The sequence below is a fragment of the Choloepus didactylus genome, chromosome 17 (genome assembly GCF_015220235.1).
Source record: "Choloepus didactylus isolate mChoDid1 chromosome 17, mChoDid1.pri, whole genome shotgun sequence".
NCBI lineage: Eukaryota > Metazoa > Chordata > Mammalia > Pilosa > Megalonychidae > Choloepus > Choloepus didactylus.
The window spans coordinates 77979478-77995242 of record NC_051323.1 but is presented as its reverse complement, the minus strand read 5'-3'; the positions used below and the strand labels follow the sequence as shown (position 1 = coordinate 77995242).

The following is a 15765-nucleotide window of genomic DNA, read 5'->3' as shown; positions in this document are numbered from 1 at the left end:
GTCCCCGGCCCGCCTGGCGTCCGTCACATCCGGGGCTCGGGGGCCGGCGGCGCGGTTGCTATGGCAGCGGGTTGGCGGCGCGGCGCGCGGGCTGGCTGGGAGGGTGCGGGCGGCCTCGGCGGCTGGCGGAGCCCGGGACCTCGATGGCCGTGCCCGCCGCTCTGAGGGGCTGCGGGGCAGCCTCGCCGCTCTGTCCCTGGGCCCCGGGGAGCCGGCCTCGGAGACGGTAAGGGCGGGCGGGCCTCCCTTCTCTCTTCTCCCTTCTCCCTTCTCCCTCCGTCGCTCGCGCTCGCGCTGGCGGGCGGCGGGCCCGGGCGGGCGGCGAGGGGGCGGCCCCCGGGGTCGAAGGCGTCGGGCGGCCCGCGCGGCCTCGGCACGACCCCCGCCGCCTCCAGGACGGCCCGCCCGAGGCCTTCCCCCGACTCAAGGCCGGGGAGGAAAAGGGAAGCCCAGGCCCTGGGAACATAGAGGATCCCAGAAGCCTTCCTGGAGGATGGTGATGCCCAAGTTTTAGTCCCCAGGGGAAAGCGGAGCGGGGCCTCGGTGCACTCCTTTACCAAGTATTTTTTGGTACATTTGATACATATGAATAAGCTGCATTCCAGTGGGGTGGGGGTACGGCTGACGGAACACAGGTAATTAAAGATAATTCTCTGAAGTGGGGAAACAAAACGGGGCGTGTTGTGATGGAGTTGGGAGTAGGGGAGGGCCGCCCGCTTAGACTGCCGCCACGGGGTCATCCTTTACACCCCAACCCCTGTGATCTCGGCTAGCACAGGCGTGAGCTTAATCAGGTCGTGATTCAATGGGTTTGGGCTCCTCAAAGTAACTTCTCACTCAATTAAAAAGTAGTATAGGGACAGGAGGGACCTAAGTGGCGATAGGTGAGACAAAGAAAAAAAAACCCACTCCGTGGAAAACACTAGATAAAAAACCAGAAAGGACCCAGACCAACCACTTCCAAAGTAGCACCAGCTGGACAAGTTCTGCTAAAGCCACAGGGAACGTGCTTTAGGCGAAACCAGGAGTCTGCATCCTGAAACGAGTGAGTGAGTAGGCTGAATCCCTTGGCCACGCTGCATTGGGGGGAAACAGTGGGCTGGACTTTAAAAAAAAAAATATATATATATATATATATTTAAAAGAAGCCCGGAAACAGCTGCAGACAACATAGGCATGGTCTGGACTAACGCCTCGGTGTCTGGGGTGGAAGATGCCCCTTCCCACACCCACTGCTCATTGTCTCGGGTCCAGGGAAACAAAGGAGGGATGCACAGCTTGCAGCGGTCTCCCCAGTGGGCGGGGCTGCTCCTGCCTGGCTGAACACACAGCACAGAGCCCCGCTGAGAAACTCAGCCTGACAGGGAGTCTTTCTCACAGCATCATTCACATGACACAATATCGGCCGTGGACAGTGGCCTTGAATACACCCACAGCTGATTGTCCCGGAGCTGGGAGAGCAGAGCTGTGCAGAAAGAGGGAAGTTAACGCATCCCAGTCAACCATCTTTGAAGTGGGCTGGGAACACCCCTACACAGCCCGGTGGCCCAGGGCTTCCCTGGAGGCCGGCGCTCACTTGTGACATGGCACACCCCACCCCCCAACAGAGGTCCTGGAAAAACACAGCAGGGAGGGGGGAGCTGCTCAGAAATCCCAGGGAACCTATGCCAATACCAAGGACTTCTGTGTCAGTGGCAGAGAAACAGCCTTAAATCTCCAGGAGCACCTGGGAGATCTGATTGTTAAAACTGCCCTTCCTCCCTAACCACTCAGGAACACACCCCTCATTGGGGGCAGACAGCACTGACAACACACCCAAATTAAGTGCACCAATTGGACCCCAAAAGAATCAGATCCCCACATACCACAAAGTTGGGGAGAACTGACTTGAGGGGAATAAGTGACTCACAGACGCCATCTGCTGGTTAGTTAGAGAAAGTGTATGTCACCAAGCTGCAATTCTAACAAATTAAAGACTCACAGATGCCATCTGCTAGTTAGTAAGAGAAAGTGTACGTCACCAAAATGTGTCTCTGAAAAATTAGATCGATATCCCCCTTTTTTTTTTTTGATACAACTTGAAAGAACCCTGTTCTAGTTTGCTAATGCTGCAGAATGCAAAACACCAGAGATGGATAGGCTTTTATAAAACGGGGGTTTATTTCGCTACACAGTTACAGTCTTAAGGCCACAAAGCATCCAAGGTAACACATCAGCAATCAGGTACCTTCACCAGAGGATGGCCAATGGCGTCCGGAAAACCTTTGCTAGCTAGGAAGGCAGCTGGCGTCTGCTCCAAAGCTCTGGCCTCAAAACGGCTTTCTCCCAGGATGTTCCTCTCTAGCAAGCTTGCTCCTCTTCAAAACATCACTCACAGCTGCACTCAGTTCCCTCTCTTTGAGTCAGCTCATTTATGTGGCTCCACTGATCAAGGCCCACCCTGAATGGGTGGGGCCATGCCTCCATGGGAACATCTCATCAGAATCATCACCCACAGCTGGGTGGGGCACATTCCAAGCAAATCTAACCAGCACCAAAACATCTGCCCCACAAGACTACAAAGATAATGGCATTTGGGGGACACAATACATTCAAACCGGCACAAACCCTATCAAGCAAAACAAATGCCAAGAGGCCAAAAACAACAGAAAATCTTAACGCATACGATAAAACCAGACAATATGGAGAATCCAGCTCCAAACACAAAAAATCAAGATTTCGGAAGAAACGTTATATACCTCGCAAAATTAATTAAAGAACTACAATTAAAGAACGAAAACATGGCAAAGGATTTAAAGGACATCAAGAGGACCATGGCCCAGGATGTAAGTGCCATAAAGAAGACCCTAGAAGAGCATAAAGGAGACATTGCAAGAGTAAATAAAAAAATAGAAGATCTTATGGAAATAAAAGAAACTGTTGGCCAAATTAAAAAGACTCTGGATATTCACAATACAAGACTAGAGGAAGCTAAACAACATCTCAGTGTCCTAGAAATCCACAGAACAGAAAATGAAAGAACAAATAAAGAATGGAGAAAAAAATAGAAAAAATTGCAGTGGATCTCAGGGATACGATAGATAAAATAAAACGTCCAAACTTAAGACTCATTGGTGTCCCAGAAGGGGAAGAGAAGGGTAAAGGTCTAGAAAGAGTATTCAAAGAAATTGTTGGGGAAAACTTCCCCAACCTTCTACACAATATAAACACACAAAGCATAAATGCCCAGCGAACTCCAAATAGAATAAATCCAAATAAACCCACCCCAAGACACATTCTGATCAGACTCTCAAATACTGAAGAGAAGGAGCAAGTTCTGAAAGCAGCAAGAGAAAAGCAATTCACCACATACAAAGGAAACAATGTAAGACTAAGTAGTGACTACTCAGTGGCCACTATGGAGGCGAGAAGGCAGTGGCAGGACATATTTAAAATTCTGAGAGAGAAAAATTTCCAGCCAAGAATACTTCATCCACCAAAACTCTCCTTCAAATTTAAGGGAGAGCTTCAATTTTTCACAGACAAACAAATGCTGAGAGATTTTGCCGATGAAAGACCTGCCCTACTTCAGATTCTGAGGGGAGCCCTGCTGGAGGAGAGACAGGGAAAGGAGAAAGAGATATAGAGAATTTTAACAGACATACATAGTACCTTACATCCCAAATCACAGGACACTCATTTTTTCTCTAGTGATCACAGATCTTTCTCCAGAAGGCACCATAAGCTGGGACATAAAACAAGCCTCAAGAAATTAAAAAAAAAAAAAAAAAAATTGAATATACTCAAAGGACATTCTCCAAACACAGTGGAATATAAATAGAAGTCAATAATTTTTGAACTATAACTCTGCTATTTACTTCCTACATGATAAAAAATACACAAACTCTAAGGACAAATCAGTGGTTTTGAACTCAATGTAAAACATGTAATTTTAGACAACTATATAAAGGTGGGGGAATGAAGGAGTATAGGAACATAGTTTATGTGCCCTATTGAAGTGAAGGTGGTATCAAAGAAAAACAAGATTGATAGGGATTTAAGAGGTTAATTTTAAGCCCCACAGTAAACACAAAGAAATTATCAGAGAATATAACCATAGAGATGAAAAGTAGAGTTTGGGTTAAGAGAAATGGGGGAAGGAGCAATGGGGAATTAAGAAAGGAGTGTAGGGTTGCTGTTTGAGGTGAAGGGAAATTTCTAGTAATGGATGGTGGGAAAGAGCATAACATCATTCTAAATGTGATTAATCCCACTAATGGAAGGCTAGGGAGGGGGTGGAATGGGAAGATTTAGGCTGTATATATGTTGCCACAATTGAAAAAAGAAAAGAAAAAAAAAGACAGTCTAACTAGATGACAATTGAATGCTAAGGATGAACTTGGATGGGATTGGAGGGTGGAGGACAGGTGGCTCGAAGGGACACAGCTGAGACATAAGGATAAGGAAATATAGAATGTAAGCTTTGTATCATTGTTGAATCTCTTATACTTAGCTGTGCTTAATGGAATTACATAAAAGAATGTTCTTGTTCATGGGAAGTACATACATGAATTATAGTGTATGTTCAAGGAAATGTGCAGCTAACTCTCATATGTTCAGAAGACAGAGAAATATATGATGGATGATAGGAAGGGAGGGAGGGAAAGAAATAGTGATGTGACAGCATGTTAAAGTTGGTGGATTGAGCTATCGGGGGAGGGGGGTCAGGTTATGATGGAATTCTGTGTATGGAGCTAGTACTGTTTTCATAACTATTCATGTAACTTTGAATTTATCTTAAAAAAAAAACACATGAAAAAAAAGTATAGGGACAGAATAGTTTAAAGTAAAGAGCACTGGAGACAAGAATTCACCTTTAGCACACTTTTGCTAAAGGAGCACTTAAGGTAAAAGGAACAGGTTTACAATGTAAAAATTAAGTGATACATCACCAAGCCTGGGAGCCCCCACTCCTCCAGACGCAGCTGGACATGAGATCAGAGGGCTCCCTCTTGTCTGAGTTACAGAAAATTTATAGCATCTTGATTTAGAGTGACTTTAGTTAAGTCATATTCTATTTTTACATTAAATGATGCTTCACGAGCACAAATGTTTCATGAAGCAAAGCATCTCAATCCATGAGTGGTTCAAGATCAAAGGAGGGTATCCATGTTATCAGAGACCTAGCCTTGAATGCCTGTAAAACTCTACTGATAATATTTTTACTAGTGAAGCTATGATTTCTGTAAGAGCAATATAACATACTTTTACTTGTATAAAGACTAAAAATTAGAAAAGAGATTACTGTTCCTTGTCTCTAACTTGTTGATATAGTTTTTTCATTTTATTCTATGATTAGTTTAGCCATTACATTATATTGATAAACGTACATTTGGTTAGGAGTGTATTCAACCTTGCTACATTATTTACGACTTCTCTATGGTTAAAGTAACAGCTGCAGCCCATCCTGTTTTCACAGAGGACTAGGAGATTACATGTTATCTATGTCTAAGAAGGTTGAGAGGGCCTTTCTGCTTTCTTGAAAATATTCATGGTTTTTTATAACCACTTAGCTTCTCCTTTAGTATAATCTTCTAATATAGGACTTGAAGGATATGAATCATCTGTCCCAGTTATTATAGTAAGGCCTTTCCACTTTTTATCTTTTGGAAATGGTACTTGAGTGTTTTTAGCTACAAATTCTGTTAAATATGCTTCTATATCAGAAGGAATAACTGGTTCTTCACTATCATAGCAGAAAACATCAGGTGGTCTATGGGAGCAGCATGGAGAGAAGGAGTCAGCTTTCTCATTATCAGATTCCTCCATAGAGATACTATCCTGTGCGAACTGGGTGTCAGGTACAGCCCCTCTGAGGACTGGAGCTTACCTGGGTCTGGAGGGCGAGAAGGAACCGGTCTGGTAAAGGTCTGTGTCCTGAGGTAGGAAGGTGTGGCGTGTTGCAGGCTGGGCCAGTTGGGGGAGAGGAGTGGGTGGAAGATGGGTGCGGGCCTGACAGTGGCGAGCCTCTCAGGCAGTGGTGAGGGGTTTGGGTTTCATTGAGGGTGCAGTTGGGAGCCATCGCGGAGTTCCAGGCAGAGGGAGCTTGGCTTGCTTGGCTTCCCTCTCACCAAGACCTCAGCCAGCATGGGGGCACAGCTCAGGTTTCCTGCTTGTCCCTCGGGGAACCACGTCTACCTTATCCAGAAGGCCTGCCTCTCTACACTGGCCCCACTTACTGCTTTTTCATCTCATAAAAAACTAGCTTTTTTTTAAAATCCAATTTTATTGAGATACATTTACTTATCATACAGTCATCCACAGTGTACAATCAGTTGTTCACAGTACCATTATATAGTTGTGCATTTATCACCACAATCAGTTTTTGAACAGTTTCATTTCCACACACAAAAAAGAAGAATCAAAGTTAAAGTAAAAAAGCAAAGCATCCCATCCCCCCATCCCATTACTCTTGGATGTATTGGAGCTTCACACTAACCTGTACAAACCAACCAGATTTCACTCCCTATTCAACATTCCATGTAATTATGGTGTTTGGATAAAACTGACCATACAAGTTAAATTATGTAGTTGGTTTCAAAAAATATAGGTTTTGCACCTAATAAACATCTCTTCCTTGGTCTCACAGAAGTTGAGGTTTTAGATCGCAGTCAATGTCAGCCTTTTCCCTTCAGTCTGGTTTACCTTTGTCCTAACCAAGTTCGTTTTGTTCATATCTCTAATTAAAGTCCGATCCCTTTTTCAGACTCTATAACAGTTGCTCTATGGGGTAACGCTGACATTCACAGCTGCCAGACTCTGGCTCTGAGTCTCAGGTGTCACACAGATACCCAAAGTTCCAGGGACTGACCAGATTATACACAAAGAGCTCAGCATCTCAGAATTTAGAAATAGCCATTACAAATCATGGATAGATGTGACTGCTGTAAGAGCTCACAGTCTAGGCACCTTTACAGTAACGCTTTCCCTGATAACCCGTACTCTCAGACTCAATTCTCAGAGTGTGCACATTATAGTTAGTCCATATTAGTGAGGCGTTATAATGTTTTGTCTTTTCATTTCTGGTTTATTTCACTCAACATACTGTCCTCAATGTCCATTTACCTCATAGCTTCACTCCTTGTAGCAGCTCAGTATTCCATTGTACACCACAGTTCACCATTCCTTTCATCAGTTAGTGTACCCTTAGGCCACCTCCATCCACTGCAAATCGTGAATACTGCCACCATAAACCCCACTGTGCAAGTGTCCATTCGAAGTCCATCTTTTCAGTTTTTCAGTTCTTCCAAGTATATACCCAGGAACCGAGTTGCAGGACCATATGGTGATCCCATGTTTAGCTTCCTGTGGAGCCATAGCTTCCTTTTTTATTATAAAAAAATAACTCATAACTCATGATAGAAAATTTCAAAAAATTATATGACCATAATTTGACCACTGTGCCTGTTTGAATGTATTATGTCCCCCAGAAAAAGCCATATTCTTTGATGCAATCTTGTGGGGAGACATATTAGTGGGGATTAAGTTGCAATGTTTGGATTAGGTTGTTTGCATGGAAGTGTACCCCACCCAACTGTGAGTGAAGACTCTAATTGGATAATTTCCATGGCAGTGTTACCCCCCCCCCATTCAGGGTGGGTATAAATTAAATTACTGGAGCCATGTAAATGAGCTGACGAACAGAAGGAACTGAGTGCAGCTGAGAGTGACATTTTTGAGGAGCTGAAGCCTAGAGAGGAACATCCTGGGAGAAAGCCATTTTGAAACCAGAACTCTGGAGCAGACGCCAGCCACATGCCTTCCCAGCTAACAGAGGTTTTCTGGACGACATTGGCCATCCTCCAGTGAAGATTGTTGATACCACAGCTTGGACACTTTATGGCCTTAAGACTGTAACTTTGTAACCAGATAAACCCCCTTTATAAAAGCCAATCCATTTCTGGTGTTTTGCATTTCGGCAGCATTAGCAAACCAGAACCACCACCAACAGACAGACTACATTTAACTTCTTGATGTATTTCCTTACAATCTTTTTTCAGTGTATCTTTTTTCCATTTAAAAAATTGAGATCATGTTTAAATTGTTTTGTAACCTTTGCCACTTGATTTGTTGTTAGCATTTTTGCATATCCACACGTTTTCAAGAACATATTAAAATTCCAACCGGTGGCTATTCCTATTTTATTTAGCCATTTCCCTGCTTTTACACTTTTAGGTTTTCACTTTTTGCTGTTGGAAACAATGCTACTATGTAGAATTCGTTGTGCACTTATTAAGCACCTTGTACAGGTCAAGCCCAGTGCTGGGCTCTGGGGAGACGAAAACAAGGCCTGGTGCCCAGGTCTGAAGGAATGCAGTCTCCTGGACGAGACTTTTTGTCCTTAACCCAGGCGGCCTCCCTGTGGCCTCCTGCTGGAGCCTGGCTGTCCTCAGCCAGATGAGAACTTCTTGAGGGTGGGGACCTGCACAGTCCACCCACTTTTCCTGGTGCCTGGGAGTTGAGCTCCCCTGGGCTTGCTCATGAGCCTTCACAGGGTGGTGCCAGCTGTGCTCAGATGCCAGTTTGCTGTGCCATGCACTTGAACAGGCCAAAACGACCACAGCCCAGGGCCCCGGGAGGCAAGCGGAGCTGGACTTCAGTCACCAGTCGTCTCCGCCAGCATCTGTAAAGTGTCCACAGTATGTAGAATGAAATCCTGGGATAGTGTTCCTTGAGCACTTTCTACTTGTACAGTCCTGCATCGAGTGCTCTGTGGCCCAGGTCTGCCCCTCTAGGCCTGCTGCTAACTGCTCGCCTGTCTCATCGCACACCAGCACTGCGAGGGAGGCTGTCCCTAAATGCGCCAAGGCTCGGACATGGGTGACTAGGCCAAGGTCAGATCTTCAGATTCCAAATTCCATGCCTGCCTGCCCCCACCCCACTTCTTTTTTTGCTTTTTAAAAAATATCATCAAATGTCCATATTGAAAGTCCAGCAGATGGACTGAGGGAGGACACGCAGGGCCCTGACCTCCCGGGAGAATGTACCATCCCCCCACTCATGGTCCCCTGTGCCCAGGGCCTCTGTGGGTGCAGAGAGTAGTTAGCTGAGAGGCTGGGCCAGGTCTTAGAAAGGGGGTGAGCGGTAATGTGACAGCTGCCGGGGGTGGGGCTCCCTCTGCAAAGGAGACGGCATATGAGGCAGTTTCCCCTCTTCCCTCTCAACCAGGCCATGCCAGTTTGAGACCATTGTGTACCCCAGGAAAGACTGTGTTCTTTTGATCCACTCTGGTGGGTATAGACTTACTGTGGGTGGGATCTTTTGATTGGGTTGTTTCCATGGAGATCTGACCCACCCAATTGTCAGTGGGACTTTTGGATTAGATTATTTCCATGGAGGTGTGACCCCACCCATTGGAGGTGGGTCTTGATTCATTTATTGGAGTCCTTAAGAGAGCTCACAGAGACTCTTAGAGAGAAACACTCAGAGGCATTTTGGAGATAGCCATTGAAATCAGTCAGGAGAGAAGCTTAAGAAATGTATGCAATCACCAGTTTGCCCTGGACAAGAAGCTAAGAGAGGACCCCCAGACACTTAGAGAGAAACCACTGGGAGAAACAAGCAAGAATGCACAGGAGCTGAGAGAGAGAAGCTAAAACAAGCCCGGGGACATTTTGGAGAAAGCCACAGAAACCAGGAGCTAACCCCGGGAGAGGCCCAGCAGACTCCGGCCATGCGCCTTCCCAGGTGACAGAGGAACCCCAGGTGCCATCGGCCTTTCTTCAGAGAAGATTTTGTCCTGTTGATGCCTTAACTGGAACATTTTCATGGCCTTAGAACTGTAAATTTGTGAACTAATAAAACCCCATTCCAATACATTTCTGGTATTTTGCATTCCTGTAGCTGAGCAAACTACAACATAAGCCAAGATTTTCAACTTCACCCACATTTTTGTCAGTCTTCTGATTTCCTTCACGTATTTGCCTGATTGGAACAGGCTCCTAGGAATGTTTAAGCAGTCAGCAGAAGAAAATGAACAGGATACGCCAGTATTTGGCATGTTGTATATAACTGGACCCATCATTTAACTTCTCAGATTTTTCTTTCTTTCTTTCTTTTTTTTCCTTTTTACATATAAACCTTAAATCTATTTGGAATTATACTTGTGTAAGGTGAAGGGTAATCTTCCAACTTTTTTTTCCCAAATGACCAGTTGGTTGTTCCAATTCCAATTATGAAGTAATTCATTCTTTAAAAAACCCATCATAAAATCCATCCATTTAGAGTATACGGTTCCATAGTTTTAGTATATGCACATTGTGCAGCCATAAGTTTATAACATTTTTATCAACCTAAAACGAAACTCCATACCCCATGGCAGTCACCCCCCCACAGCTCCTCACTCCCCCCTCTGCCAACCCTCTAGCCCCAGGCGACTACCAAGCTACTTTCTCTATGGATTTGTCTATTCTGGACATTTCCTACAAATCGAACCATACAATATAAGGTCTTTTGTGACTTTTCTTTCACTCAGTATCATGTTTTCAAGACTCATCCATGTTGTGGTGTATATCAGTACTTCATTCCTTTTTATGGCTAAATAGTCCATCACAGGGCTATACCATATTTTGTTATCCATTCATCAGTTGATGAGCATTTGGGTTGTTTCCATCAACAACCCTTTTTTGCTATTAAATACTATGAATAATGCCATTATAAACATTCATGTACAAGCTTTTGTATGGACATTTTCATTCTTTTGGGGTGGAATTCCTGGTTCAAATGGTGACTGGATTTAACCTTTTGATGAAAGCCATTCTGTTCTCCAAAGCAGTTGCTCCATTTCACATTCCTCCCCTCAGTATGACGGTCATTTGTATATCTTTGGAGAAGTATCTATTCAAATCTTTTGTCCATTTTTAAAAATTGGATTGTCTTATTATTATTGAGTAGTAAGAGTTCTTTATATATTCTGGATACCAGTCTCTTACCAGATGTATGATTTGTAATTTTTTTCCCCTACCTTGTGGATTGATTTTCAATTTCTTGATGAACTCATTTATTAGTTCTTTTTAAAATTTTACATTTTTAGTGAGTTGGTATCATATGCAGGACAAATGTTTTTAGTTGTGATGCAGTGCAGTTTATTTACCTTTTTTCTTTTGTTGAATATGCTTTTGGTGTCATATCTAAGATACCATTGCCTAATCCAAGGTCACAGAAATTTTTTCTGGTTTTCTTCCAAGAGTTTTGTAGTTTTAGCTCTGAAATTCAGGTCTGTGATTCACTTTGAATTAATTTTGTTCTGATGTAAGGAAGGGCCCAACTTCATTTGCATTCCTTTCTTCACTCTTTGCACACAGTGGGTTGGTTTAACAACAGGAATTTATTGGCTCACAGTTTCAGGGGCTGGAAGGCTGGCTTCTTCCCAGGGTTGGTCTCTGCTCGCTGGCTGGCCATCTTTGGGGTTCCTTGGCTTTTTTGTCACCTGGTGATGCACATGACAGCATCTTCTCCTTTTTCTTCCAGGTTCCATCGACTTCCAGCTCCTGGCTGCGGCCTGTGGCTTCTCTTCCTGTGTCTAGTTCCTTTTGCTTCTGAGGACTTCAGCCATGTGGGATGAAGGCCCCTCTTTCACTCTGGGCACACCTTACCTGAAAACATCTTCAAAGATCCTGTTTACAAGTGGGTTCACACCACAGAAACTGCCTTCTGTGGAGGACATGATTCAATCCCCAGTAACATCTTGTCAAAAATGAATTGGCTATAAATGGTTAGGGTTTCAGTTCTGGACTCCTAATTTTATTCCATTGATTTTTGTCCATGTTTCTGCCAGGAGCAACCTGTCTTGATTACAACAACATTGGTAAATTTTGAAATCGGAAACGTGAGTCTTCCAACACTGTTCTTTTTCAAAATTCTTTTGGCTACTTTGGCTCCTTTACGTTTCCATATGAATTTTAGAATTAACTTACCAATTTCTGGGAGGAAAAAACACAGCTGGGATTTGATAGGCATTGTGTTGAATTTAGACCACTTTGGGGAGTGTTGCTATCTTAACAGGATTGTCTTCCAGTCCTTGAACATGAGGTGTCTTCCCATTCATTTACATCTTCAATTTCCTTCAGCAGCGTTTTGTAATATTCAGCATACAGAGCTTGCACTTATTTTGTTAATTTTATTCCTAAGTATTTTACTCTTTTTGATGCTATTGTAAGTGGAGTTATTTTCTTAATTTCATTTCAGAATGTTTATTGCTGGTGTATAGAAATACTGGTGTTTTTTGTATATGGATCTTGTTTCCTGAAAGTTTGTTGAACTCATTTATTAGTTTTTGTTTGTTTGTTTTTAGTGGATTCCTTAGGGTTTTCTGTGTAGAAGATCATGTCATCTGAGAATAGAGACAGTTTGACTCCATCCTTTCAAATCTTGAAGACTTTTATCTTTTTTCTTGCCTAATGGTCCTGGCTGGAAACCCCAGTGCATCTCCAATAGAAGTGACAAGAGAGGATACCCTTGTCTCGTTCCTGATCTTAGGGGGAAACGTTCAGGCTTTCACTGTTAAGTATAAATAAAGCTCTGGGTTTTTCCTAAATAACACTTAGAAGGCTGAGGAAATGTTCTTCTGTTCTTAGTTTGTTCGGTGTTTTCCTCATAAAGGTTTGTTGGATTTTGTCAAATACGTTTTCTGTGTTTATTAAGATATCCATGTGATTTTGTCCTTTATTCTATTAGTATGGTATGGTGCATTGATTGATTTCTGTATGTTAAACCAACCTTGCATTCTTGGGTTAAGTCCCACTTGGTTACGGTGCATACTTATTTTTCTATGTTGCTGATTTAGCTTGCTATTATTTTGTTGAGGATATTTGCATTTGTATTCGTAAGGAATTTTGGTCTATAGATTTCTTGTGATGTCTTTGCCTGGTTTTGGTATCAGGATAACACTGGTTTCATAGAATGTTGGAAAGTACCCCCTTCTCTTCTATTTTTTTCAGAGTTTTTGTGGTATTGGTATGAATTCTTCTTTAAATGCTTGGAAGAATTTGCCAGTGAAGCCATTTAGTCCTGGGCTTTTTTTCTTGGTGGAAAATTTTTAAATCATTAATTCAATCTCTTAATAGATGTCTATTCATTTTTTTTTTAATTTTTTCTGAATCAATATTGTTAGTTTGTGTCTTTCTAGGAGTTTGTCCATTTATTATAAGTTTGGCATATTGTTGTCCCTAGTACTCCCTTAAATCATTTTTATTTCTGTATGGTCAGTGGTCATGTCCCCATTTTTCCTGGTTTTGGTAATCTGATTTTTTTTTTTTTTTTTTTTTTCTTAGTCAGTTTAGGTAAAGGTTTGTGTTTTCTCTTAGTCTGGCAAAGGTTTGTCAATTTTGTTGCTCTCTCCAAAGAACAAACTCTTTGTTTCGTTGATTTTTCTCTATTGTTTTTCTTTCCTTTATTTTCCTTATTTTTGCTTTAGTCTTTATTATTGCCTTCCTTGTGCTTGCTTTGGGTTTCGTTTGCTCTTTTTCTAGTTTCTTATGGTGTAAGATGATGGGATTGATTTGAGATCTTCTTTTATAATATAGGCACTTACAGCTATAAATTTCCCCTGAGAATTGCTCATCTGTATCCCAAAGGTTTTGGTATACTTTGTTCTCGTTTTCATTAATCTCAGAGGATTTTCTAATTCCCCTTATGAGTTCTTTGACCAATAGGTTATTTAGGAGTGTGTTGTTTAATTTCCACACATTTGTAAATTTCTAATTTTTCAGTCTGTTGTTGGTTTCTAATTACATTCCATTGTGGTTATAGAACATACTTGTGTGATTTCAATCCCTTTTAATTTATTGAGGCTTGTTTCATGATCTAGCCTATGGTCTATCCTGAAGAATGTTCCATGTACATCTGCGAAGAATGTGTATTTTCCTGTTTGATGAAGTGTTCTATAAATGTCTGCTGGCTTGTAATATTGCTCAAGTCTTCTGGCTGGATGTTCTATGCGTGATTGAAAGTTGAGCATTGAAGTCTCCAGCATTTATTGATGAATTGTCTATTTGTTTGTTTTGTTTTCCTGTTTCAGAGATTGCTGCTTGTATTATGGGGTTCTGTTTTTAGATGCAATTTATAATTGTTATATCTTCCTGATGGATTTACCTTTCTATCACCAGGCAATGTCCCTCATTATCTCTGGGAATAATTCTGTCTTAAAGTCTGTTTCATCGGGTATGAGTATAGGTGCACAAGCTTTCTCATACTTGCTGTGTGCACCGTGTATCCTTTTCCATCCCTTTACTTTCACCCTATGTGTCCTTGGATCTAAAGTGTGTCTTCTGTCAATACCATGAGGTTGGATCTTGTTTTGTTTTGTTACCTAATCTGTTAATCTCTGCCATTGGATTGTTTAATCCTTTCACATTTGATGTTAGTATTGATATGGTTGGATTTGCATTTGCCATTTTGCTATTTGTTTTCTATATCTCTCATGACTTGTTCATTTCTCCATTCCTCCTTTGTTGTCTTCTTGTGCATGAACTGGAGATTTTCTGGTGTAATATTATAATTCCCGTAATAATTTTGTAATTATATTTTCAGGCTCATAGGATACATTTTGACTCATCTCTGCCTCATATTTATACTAACTGAATTCCAGTGAAACAAGCTGTACACTCCCACATAGCGCCATCCTTTCCCCTCCTTTTTTTTTGTGCTATTATTGTTATACATATTATCTCTATGCTGTAAACCCAGCAATTCAGTGTCATAATCGTTACCTTATATAATAACATGCTTTTAAAGAAGGTGGGAGAATAAAGGAGAGCAAGTATATATTACTAGAGCTTGTTATATTAACTTGCTTATTTTCCATTTCTGATTCTCCTTGTTTCTTTCTCGGGGTTCAGTTTACCCTCTGGTGTCACATCCTTACTCCAGTAGAGCTTTGCTCCCATCTGCTCCTTTGTGGTCGTATTGCCAAATATACTACATTTCTGTATGCTATTAACCCAGCAATGCAATTATATACATAATATTTTATGCAGTAACTTTTTTAATCGACTAAGTAAAGAAGGGAAGAAATACGCAATGATATTGTCTTCGATAATTATGTACACAGTTACCTTTAAGGTATGTGTGGATTGAATTATTCTCTGATACCATTTGTTTTTTGTTTTTTTTTTTTTTACATTTTTATTGGGATTGTCCAGATACCATACAATTATCCAAAGATCCAAAGTGTACAATTACTTGCCCCTGGGTACCCTCATACAGCTGTGCATCTGTCACCACACTTAATTTTTGTTCAATTTTTAGAAACTTTTCATTACTTCAGACAAGAAATAAAGTGAAAGATGAAAAAAGAAAAAAAGAAAAGGAAACTCTAATCCTCCCCTATGCCTAACCAACCCCCCTCAATTGTTGACTCCTAGTATAGATATAGTACATTTGTTACTGTTTATGAAAATATGTTGAAATACTACTAACTGTAGTATATAGTTTGTAATAGGTATATAGTTCTTCCCTATATGCCCCTCTATTATTAACTTCTAATTGTATTGTCATACATTTGTTCTGGTTCATGGAAGTGATTTCTAGTATTTGTACAGTTGATCATGGACATTGCCCACCATAGGATTCAGTTTTATGCATTCCCATCTTTTGACCTCCAGCTTTCCTTCTGGTGACACATATGACTCTGAGCTTCCCCTTTCCACCTCATCCACACACCATTCGGCACTGTTAGTTATTCTCACATCTTGCTACCAACACCCCTGTTCATTTCCAAACATTTAA

General features: G+C 41.9%; 1 long non-coding RNA gene across 1 annotated transcript; it reads left to right on the top strand.

Annotated features, from left to right (window-relative positions):
• The first annotated feature begins 53 nt into the window (after positions 1-53).
• On the top strand, positions 54-11764 carry LOC119512912. Its single transcript, XR_005212476.1, has 2 exons — positions 54-226; positions 11509-11764. It is a non-coding gene; the product is annotated as an uncharacterized LOC119512912 (long non-coding RNA).
• Positions 11765-15765: the final 4001 nt, after the last annotated feature.